A 10,395-nucleotide genomic window follows, 5' to 3' on the forward strand; every position below is an offset into this window, starting at 1 on the left:
TCTTTACTATTGTCATTGTAAAAGGAATATCTCATATCTTTTACTGATTAAAACAGCACTTTACAAAAGCCCTGCACTAACTTCTACTGTACTTCAATGCACTAAAACTGTATTTTAAAGCACCTCATCTTTAATTCTGATGTACTCTTCATATAATTTATTCTGTTGTACTGTTATGCAATGTTTTTATGGGATAGGGATTAAGTTGTGTGTGTTACATGTTTTTTTTTTCTTTTCTTATTAAGTGTCTTGACTGCGACGCTGTGTGCTGTGTTTGTTGTTCTGCCATGAGGCAAATTCTTAACAACTAAGTCTCTGAAAGAGCAACAAATGATTGGTTTATAATTAAGATTGTAAAATTATTAAAACATTCAGTAACTATTTTACTTTACTCACTCTTAAATTGCATTCTTTCCTCCTCTACTAAGACCTGTCTGTGTGTGTGTTCTGGATCTTTTCCAGAAGTCTTTATTCATCTACCTGAGATGTTTACCTTTGACTTTCATCATGTTATTTTACTGCATGTTTAAAGATTAAAGTTCATTTTAAATAATCACTCGGTCAGGAAAATATATTGATATTAAATATCTTGACATGAGATTGGATGTCATCTTAGATTTTGGATAGTGTTAGATTGTGATGTGGTATTATAGTAAGGTGATGTAATTTTCTGAACTTACAAGACTGTTCAAGCTGTTCTATTATTTGCCTCTACTCACCTCACCGTTGTGTCAGAGTTTCTGCTGGTTTCAACAAGTTAAATCTAAGACAATTTAAGACCATTTTAAGACCATTATAAATGCAGTTTAAAGGTAGAATCAGTAGGATTTGTCTGGGCTGTTCATATACGCCCTAGAAAGATACCAGAACGTCAGATACTAATGTTTTGGGTTGGTGAAGTGTCCCGAGCAAATAATGAGAAAAATAAGGAAATACAGATACAGATGCAGATCCAGATACCACCATACACTGAAAGTTTTTTTTTTAAATGTTTTGCTGCAGCGTCTAAAGTCTCCAACATGTCTGTCTTTAATGCTACACACTAGCTGGATGTTCTTGGACAAATTCTGACAGATTTGTCCCAAAACACATTTAAAAGCCAGACTGAAAACTTGAATTTTATAAAAGTAATTTAAGACTTTTGAAAAATATTTTAAGTCCTAAAATTCAGGTTATTGGATTTTACATGTTTTAAGATCCCACAGACACCCAGTTATATTCATAATACTGATGACTATTTATCAAAAATCTCATCGTATTGATACTGAGGTATTTGGTCAAAAAATATTATGATATGTGATTTTGTCAACACCACCCAGCCCTATTAGTCCTATATGATATTTCCAACTAAAACTAATGTGTTTTTTGCTAAGAAAGTTTTACTATTAGAAAAAAACAAGTAAACTCTGGGAGGACCGCAGCACTATACTGACTTATAAGAGGGCCCAGGCCACTGCTAACATTTTAAATTACATCTCTGTCTATTGTGTCTTGCTGGAGCTTATGAGAGAGTCCCTAGGGCACCTCCGTTTTCCCAGAAACTCCCTCCAAGGCTCTTCAGGTTAACATGCCCAGTTTGACTATTAGATCAATAGTTGTAAATGACTTCATCACACCAAAGAGGCAACTTTCTGGACAGAATTGGTCCCACAGTTGCAACTTGACAGGCCTGCGCTGTGGGGAAGTCCAGTCAATCTAGTAATGTTACAAAACGTTTCTTCCAAAAAAAATGTACCACAGTGGCAGAAAAAATAAATGATCCAACTGGCTGTAAAATTTCACATCATTTGCACAGTTTTTTTCTGAAGCAAAAATATATTTAGACAATTTTAACAACTTCCAAAAAGCGAAGTTTAGTATCAGAGAAAGGGTGATGTGCTCAGCTACAGTAGCTGTGAGTAGAGGTGAGAAACCCTCATTGATATCACATGGCCTTCCCTGCACCTCTTTTGTTCTTATGGGATAAGGGGTGATGTCAGTTCACTCCCGAGCCTCCCTAAAATGCCCCCAAAGCCTGCCCGGCTCCTGAGTGGGAGTGTGTAATCGGTCCTGGCAGAGTGCTGGTTAATGGGGGGCACAGGGCCATGGGTTGGAGATGTATTCATGTGCGTGGCGTGGCGCCTGGACCCAGGGTGACACTTCTTCATTCCCGCTGCCTCAGGCCAGGATTAGGATTGCGGCCAGCCTCACAAAGCCAGCCGTAATGCAAAATCATTTTCATATTAACCTCGTCTCTCCTCTCTGGGCCTGACAGTGGACAGGCCTGCTCTCTTTGGTGCTCAAATTATCCTCAATTACTGGGGAAAGGCCAGGCGAGGGGACGTCACCTAACCTTCACCATCTGTTAGGTTCAAAGCGTTAGCAGTCGGCCAGCCCGCCTGTCTCCTGCCTCCCCTGACCTTTCCGCCTCGGCCAGCTCCTGCTCTATACGCCGTTCAACCCACCCACCCACCCCCCCAGCTCCCCATGATAGACCCGCCCTCTCTGGACACAGCTGGGAAGTGCATGTGCACACATCACATTAAGGGGGAAAAGGTTATGTCACGCTTCTTCAACAAAGATATGAATATTCAAAACTCTACACAGAGCGAGGCAGAAGCTGTGTCAAGACATAGGTTAAGTCAGTCTCCTAAGGATAAGCCTGTACATTTGAATTGAGTACTGCTTTTATTGCTCATGAAATTAAAATGGCATTCAAAAGGGATTAAAAATAAAATCCTCTTCTTCTCTTAGATTTGCTGATTTATTGTTGTAGTATTTAAATACTAACAGATTATAAAAGATATTTACAGATGTTTTGACACTAACAAATTTATTTGACTAAATAAATATTAAGATTTTAATGTGAAATATTCCACTACAGCCCGAATGATATGGGATTTCTGAGAACAACACACTTTAGAGGGGAAATATTCACAAATTACTAATATAATGAATTTTTGAACAAGAAAAAAAATTGACATTTTCTATATGAATTTTGCACCAATTTTGCCCTGATATAACTATGCAAAGGTACTTTAATAATTTAACATATGCCAATCAACTTTAGACAGGAACACTGAGGAAATAAAGAATAAATAGAAATAAAATAGATGGCTAAATAAACATCAGTACTGTTCAGTATCAGTCAATTGCTGAATATTTTAATCCTGTCAGTCAATTAGGGGCAGGTTGTAAAACAAGAAGTATAGTTTGAACATTTACACCTGCCAGAGAACTCCTCTTCTTCCTCATTGTGCTAAATCAAAATCACTCCGAGCATCATTTTCTGCGTTTTATGTTCTGTGAAAAACAGTGTTCATATCAGTGCATATCGGTAAACACATAGGCCGATAAGATATGTCTGTGATAGGCCCATATCAGGCCAATACAGGGACGATATATCGGTCAGGCTTTATATTGCACAGCGTATAACTATATTTTTGTGCGTTACATTTCTCAGATTTTTCCTTTATTTTATAGGCAAATTATTTTTAAATAGTGCTTGTTTCATGATTTTTTACAACAACTGAGTTTGCATACATAACATGCTGAAAGGTGCTTATATGTAAAACTGTTCATTTATTTTAGTACCTCACTAAAATGTTATTTACTGTTGTGTGCTTTTATTTTGTTTTCTCTTACATATACTGCAAAAGTTGGCTTTAATTAAACATTCATCCATATTTGAGATTGTGCTTGTGAAATATTGAAGAGCTCTTATTTCTCCTATAGTGAATGCACCTCTTAATAATGCAGACAGTGTTTTCTGTTTGTTTTGAGCCACTGTGTTTTAGCAGTTCCACTGTGTCCATTTGGATTTTCCAGTCTGTCTGGCCACTCAGGAGGCCCCCTTTCTCAGGTCATCTGGCAGGACCTGATGGCTCTGAAATAACTTTTAATAAGTCCACTAAATAATAGATGGCGTGTTGGCTAAAATCAAGCCAGGAGGAGCAGGGCTGAGGACAGCAGGCTGCAGAGACAGACAACAACCAGGTCCCAGACACTTCCTTCATCCACCATCATCAGCTGCAGGAGCCATGTTCAGTCTCCTGCCTCACCTCCTCTGCAGACCCAGACTCTCTGGGGTCAGGGGTCATGGACTTGACCTTGTGGCCCCCAGGAGAATGTTCACTTGGTTCGTGGTGTAATTTGGGATTTATTCAGCAGGAGGCCCTGTCTCGGGCAGTATTATGCCTCATTATCCTCCTCGGGTCCTCTCCCTTCACAGGGCACAGGCCAGAGCAGACGCATCAACACTCCATTTTACTTACACCTTCACAATCCCACAATCAATACCTCCGACTGACAACATTATTCATTTAAATAAATCTGAAAGGCCCTGAATGGAAGACAATTAGAAGGCAAAATTCACTGTAATATTCAGGAAATATGCTGTTTTTTCATTGTGTTATTTAGATGTCCTTCAAGATATACATACGTAAACAAATTTATAAATACAGGTCAAAATGATCCGTAACGAACTTCAAAATAGGTAATTCATTCCAAAATAATCACAGCAACAAATGTAAAAAACAAAACATATTCTACAATTTATTTTATTTATTTAAAAGTTATTATTGATTCCTTTAAGATTGCTTGTGGATAAATTTTGATGTTCCTCATTTTTAATTATTAAATTTCACTTAAACATCTGTCAAAATCACAGATCTGCCAAAATCATAGATAAAAATGTGAAATTTTTATTTAATGTATTAATTTAGATTTTTTTTTTTTATTTGGGCAAAATGAGCCCTTTATTTTTTCATCATGGACTTGAAAATCATCATGGAAGCTGAAAATCAGCTTGAAAATTAAACTAAAAAAAATATGCTTACATGAGCCAAAAAATCCATGCTAGGCCTAAATGAACCAGGCTTCCCAAATTCTTGTCACTTGCTGCATAAAGTGGAGTGATATCTTTCAGATGCAGGCTCAAAAAGAGTGATCATTTCTATTATGTGTGCTTCACTCTAAGTGGGTCCCTGTGGAGGACAATTTTGGAGAGATCTTTTCCTGATAAGAAACAAGCCCTGCATGCATTAATATTACATTAGAGCCAGCATCACAGAGCCATCTGCTCAGTCAGGTAGAGAGCTTTTCATTGACATCTCCTTATCATGTTAATATTACACTCATCAAAGAAGTCGACATCGTGGAGATGGAGATGGGGAGGAGGAGGCGGGGAAGAGACGCAACAAAACGTGCAAAATTACGGATTATTCTTATGAGAAGTCTAAAAGGAGGAACAGACAATAAAGTGGTTATTTAGGTCACATATTCACTGTAATGCGCAAGAAAAGAGACAAATGCCGCAGGAAAGGCGTCGTTTGCGTGTGTGCCTCGGTCGAGAAATATGACATGCATGGCCAGTCACACACACACACGCAGAGACGCGCGCGCTTACACACACGCACACACGCACACACACACACAAACGCACACACACACACACACTCAATGCCGGCAGCAGGAGGGGTGCAAATCTCCAGCGAGTGAGAGGGAGACAGGTGCAAGGCTCTGCTCTATATACTGTAGCTTAAACGCATTTAAAGTCCATTCTTAACACACACGTACACCCCCCCTTATTTCACTGAGATTATTCTTTTAGTGGGCTTTTGTTGACACGTGTGTGCGCTCCTGCTGCGTTGTGGGCGTTGTGTTATATTTTTAATGTCAGAGAAAAGACAAAGGAAAAAAACATAAATGAAAAAAAAAATCATAGGATGTCATTTTAATTATAGCCTTCAATGTGTTTGAGGTTCTGTTTTCCTCCAGAATTAACCAAATCCCGCTCCTCTAAACACGTGTCAGGTTAACAAAAGGCGGAGTTTTTTCTCTTTTTTTTTCTTTAAAGGCAGACTGGGAGGCCGGGAGGGAGGAGGACGACGTGTGCTTGTTTCTGTGCCAAAGTTTGTCACTCTCATTTGAATGTGAATGGTATTTACCACTGAGAGCTGCTTATAAGGACCCCGTGTGTCTACAATACACAACCCTCCTTTTCTGAAGGATTTTTCAATTAGCTCCACCAGCCCCCTCCTCCTTTTTCAACTAATCGGGGCTAATTAGGCATTATCGCGGGGTAATAGCTTGTATTAATTGCCTCCCGGGCCAACTGTTGAGGAATTTGGCGAGTGATCTCAATTGAATCTGACAAGTTATTCCGTCTATTTAATATTCATTATATTCTAATAGGACACTTGTTTGCATGAATACAACAATTAGGCCCGAGCTGCACTCGAGCAACACGGTGGTAGGCCTACATTTTAATCTGTAGGGCTTTTGACATTTGACGATTTAAATCATTATTTAACAAAAAAAATATATTGAGCTGAAATTATTAATAAATTAATTGATTAGTTGTCAGCTATTAAACTGGTATTTGATTAATTGGTTTGAGTATTTTTTAAAAAAAGAAAAAAGTCAAAATTCTCTGATTCCATCTTCTTAAATGTAAATATTTTCTGGTTTCTTTGCTCCTACATGACTGATTATATTAGAGTTGTGGACAAAACGAGACATTTGAGGACGTCACTTTGGGCTTTGACACATATTTTTCACCATTTTCTGAAATTGTATGGACCAAACAACTGATCGATTTATCGAGAAAATTAATCAGCAATTACAGTAATCGTTAGTTGAAGATCTAGTCAATTATGCTAATATAAATTACTGCAAAAACAAACGTAAACACCGCACTGTATTTTACGTGAAAATGTTTTTTTTTTTTTTTCATATGCACTTTAATGTTTCCAAAGACAGCGTCACGCAGTGTCAGTTCACTTCAGTGTCATGTAAAATACAGGCCTATATGCTCTGCAGGGCTTTGCCAAACCCTCCTGTCACCCTCAAATAAATTTAAAAAAATAAATATTTTTATATCATTTTATCAAAGTCTAAATCTGGATAATAAAGCTAAAGCAATCTGGCTTCCTTTTACTATTAAACTATATACGCAGGATGTTTTGTTGACGCTGAATTGGCAAACAAATCACATTGGGACCTGCCACACGATCTGACGTTTTATCCACCTGAGTTTGTTTTCAAGTTTAAACTCTGAACATCATTTATTTATCCCTCACCCCAGTCTCAACTCCTTCTCTCCCTTCCAGAAGAAAGAAATAATAATGTTTATTTAGTCCTCATTATTAAGAGTTACCTTCAGTCATTCAGAGACCAAAGGGATTTCAAACATGACATCATAGTTACTGCAGAGAACTGACATATCGCACAGAGGATGGGGCCTGTAGTCTTACATAGCCCCAAAAATTGATGTGCAACAAAAATAGCAAGCTGAAACATCAATGCAGGATGTAAATGTATCTACTCGCGAAAATGTTTGATCATTAATCAATTAACATTTGTGAAACTAAATAGTCCGTGTTGGGGAAAAAAGACGATGAAAGCAGCCGACGACATTTAGAAAAGAGCAAAAGAAATAATTAATGGCCTGCATGTTTCTATTTATATTGGTTACAGTAAGCTATTAGCCCCCCCTCCACCTCCACATGCCATCCTATCCATGAAGGGCAAACATGGGCCTACATGATGTGAAGCAGGTCTGGACTGGAGGAAGATGTGAATGAAGGTTTGAGAGTGGATGCAGTGGGGGATAAACCCACCCTAAGTTAACCCCCTGCACATCACTTAGACCTTCTTCTAGACTGAATATTTATAGGCCCCAACAGCTGAAACCATCTGCAGCCTGACTATATTATGTAAATGTAAGTAAGGCCTTTTCGGTAAAAATTTAAGAAATAAACGCCTTCCTCAAAATATTTCTTAATGTATTTCAGTTTTTATTTATTAAAAAATAATAAAAAACTGGATGTTTCTTTTTTAAAAGCAGCCAATTACAGGCAGGCCACTAATTTAATGAACTCTCAAAAATCGTATCTGCGTCATATTAATGTCCCAAAATGGAATAAATGTGTGCAAAGAGAAATGATAATTCTTAGAAAAATACTGAGGAGGCAGAGAACCTGCAGTGGCTATTTGTCCTCCCCATGAGAGCCGGTGAGCATCAGTCAGTGTGCGCTGGGTGTCACAGCAGTCACATGGAGGCATATGGCTCTCAGCTGCCTCCCGCATCTCAAACCCCAACCAGCCCCGGTGAAGTTCAAGGTCTCTGCAGCCAGTGACCGTTAATAGACCCGGGAGGACACGACAGACAGACAGACAGACAGCAGCGCCCGCTGTCTGGATGTCCCTCTGTCACCCCCAAGTAGTCCACTAAAACTATTATTACTATTAAATTATTATTATTATTATTATTATTATTATTATTATTATTATTATTATTAAAATAATTAATTAATCTGAGTGAAACTTTAATTAATATTTGTGAATGTGAGACATTTGATGATTTAAAAATTGAACTGCTAATATTTATCATTACCGATAATTAAACACAAGTGTAAACACCTGTCAGAAATGCAAATTCAATGCGTCACTACGAATTTTAAGAATTTAGCGCAAAACGTTTATTTTGTTTTTCAATCTCAGGTGAAGTCTTGTCACGCATTTCATAAATAAAAATGCTAATTAAATTTGCCTTTTTTTAAAAAAAAAAAAAAAAAACTAAACTAGTCATCTAAATTGCTGGACAGAAGAAACAGTGACCTTTTATTTTTAAAGCTGAAAAGTTGCACTGTTCTGTCGGAGGCTGCGTGCTGAGGGCCCTAATTGGACCAATAGTTTCGTTGGTTCAAAGCAATCAGAAGTTTTAGAGAAAAACAACTTTTTTTGTTTTTAACATTTATTATTAATTCTTTGAATAAAAATGCAAGCTATAAAATTACAGTTGTGTTAAGCACTGTTTGTAATTTAGACATAAATCAACTTAACTAACAGCTTAAAAACCCTTAAAAAATGTAAATGCAATGTTTGGTAAAGCCACCTGCAGTTATCAGGCACCCATGTGATTATATAAAAAAAAATATTAATTAAAAGTTAAAATATATGCTTGTTTATGTTTATTTTTGGTAATAATTAATTGGCGGTAATTGCTCTGTAAAACTAAGAGATGAACTTGGTTAGTCATTGTCAGTATCTGCAGGATGCTCCTATTTTCAAGAATTAATACAATCTTGAGGGGGGTTTTTTTTGTTTGTTTGTTTGTTTTTTACAATTGCCACCAAAGCTTTTTTAACATATGTTTGCACTGATTTGCATGAAATGCCAAGTTGTCCAAAATCATGCCCTTTTAAAGAAAAAATAAACAGGAAGTGTCTCTAACTTTCATCAGTGAGATAATTTATTTAAATGTGGTTATATTATGAACAAACATATATATATATGAAATCATTTTTCTTTCTATAATGATGACACAAATCAAGTTAAATTCTATTTATATTGCCCAATATCAAAACTTACAGTTTGCCTCAGAGGCAGTTACAATCTGTACAGTATACAAAACCCTCTGATCACTAAACCCCTACAACAATTGAAAAAACAAAAGGATTATTTGGAATGATATAACATTTTAATTTGAACCAATCAATAAAATATGTTTCAGGTTTGAGGAATGAAAAAATGTCACCTGTTCAAAGATGATGAAGATAGACTGTGGAAATATGTGTGAGATTAAATATGGCTAAACTCTAAATTGAAGGGACAGCAAAACTTTTAAATCTTTTTTTCCAAGTTAAAATTGAAAACAGGCCTGACTTAAAAATGAGGCGGAGAGAAAGTGTACACACGAAGAACCTGAATGACAAGAAAATGAGGATGAAGATGTGGGTGAAACAAAGATGAAGAGGGAGAGTAGAAGAAGAAGAAGAAGAAGCAGCAGAATCAGATGCGTGGATGCAGTGAGTGGATGATAGGTGGTCCCAGGTGTCTGTAATGACCTCAGAATGAGAGAGATCCTGCATCTGCATGCTGGAGGAGATCCTGTTTCCTCAGAAAGTCTCTTCATGAGAGACAGGTCACGGCCAATAGCCTCTGTCTGACACATAATTGGTGATATTGATTATAGGTTATCATATGCTGCGGGCCATTTGTAAGATAATGCTGCAGGGGTTAATTTGTCAGCCATTAACCTTTTGGACTGCTGGACGTGTACGTGTAAATTAAGTTTAAAACAACTTCTAAATGGGTCACCTAGCCTCATCTAATAAACTGAATGTATTTAAGTTATATTACGATTACAACACCATGCTGTGATGACAGTTTAAACACATTTGACAGGTGAGTTCTCGAGCACTAAAAGGTTAAGATTTTCTGAAAGGCCGTCATGTGCTATCCAAATTAACCCCCCCCCCCGACCCCAAAGCTTCCAGAGCAGCACCTAGCAGGAATTCTTGTGCTGACCCCTTAGAAAAATTTTCATCACGCAAAAATGAATGTGACATTTACAGGAAACACCTTTTCCTCTTCTTTCATATCTGTGAAGTAGCTGCTGGCCTACAGGAG

Source organism: Lutjanus erythropterus, chromosome 1 (assembly GCF_056507025.1).
Source record: "Lutjanus erythropterus isolate fLutEry1 chromosome 1, fLutEry1.hap2, whole genome shotgun sequence".
In the NCBI taxonomy this organism is placed as follows: Eukaryota; Metazoa; Chordata; class Actinopteri; order Lutjaniformes; family Lutjanidae; genus Lutjanus; species Lutjanus erythropterus.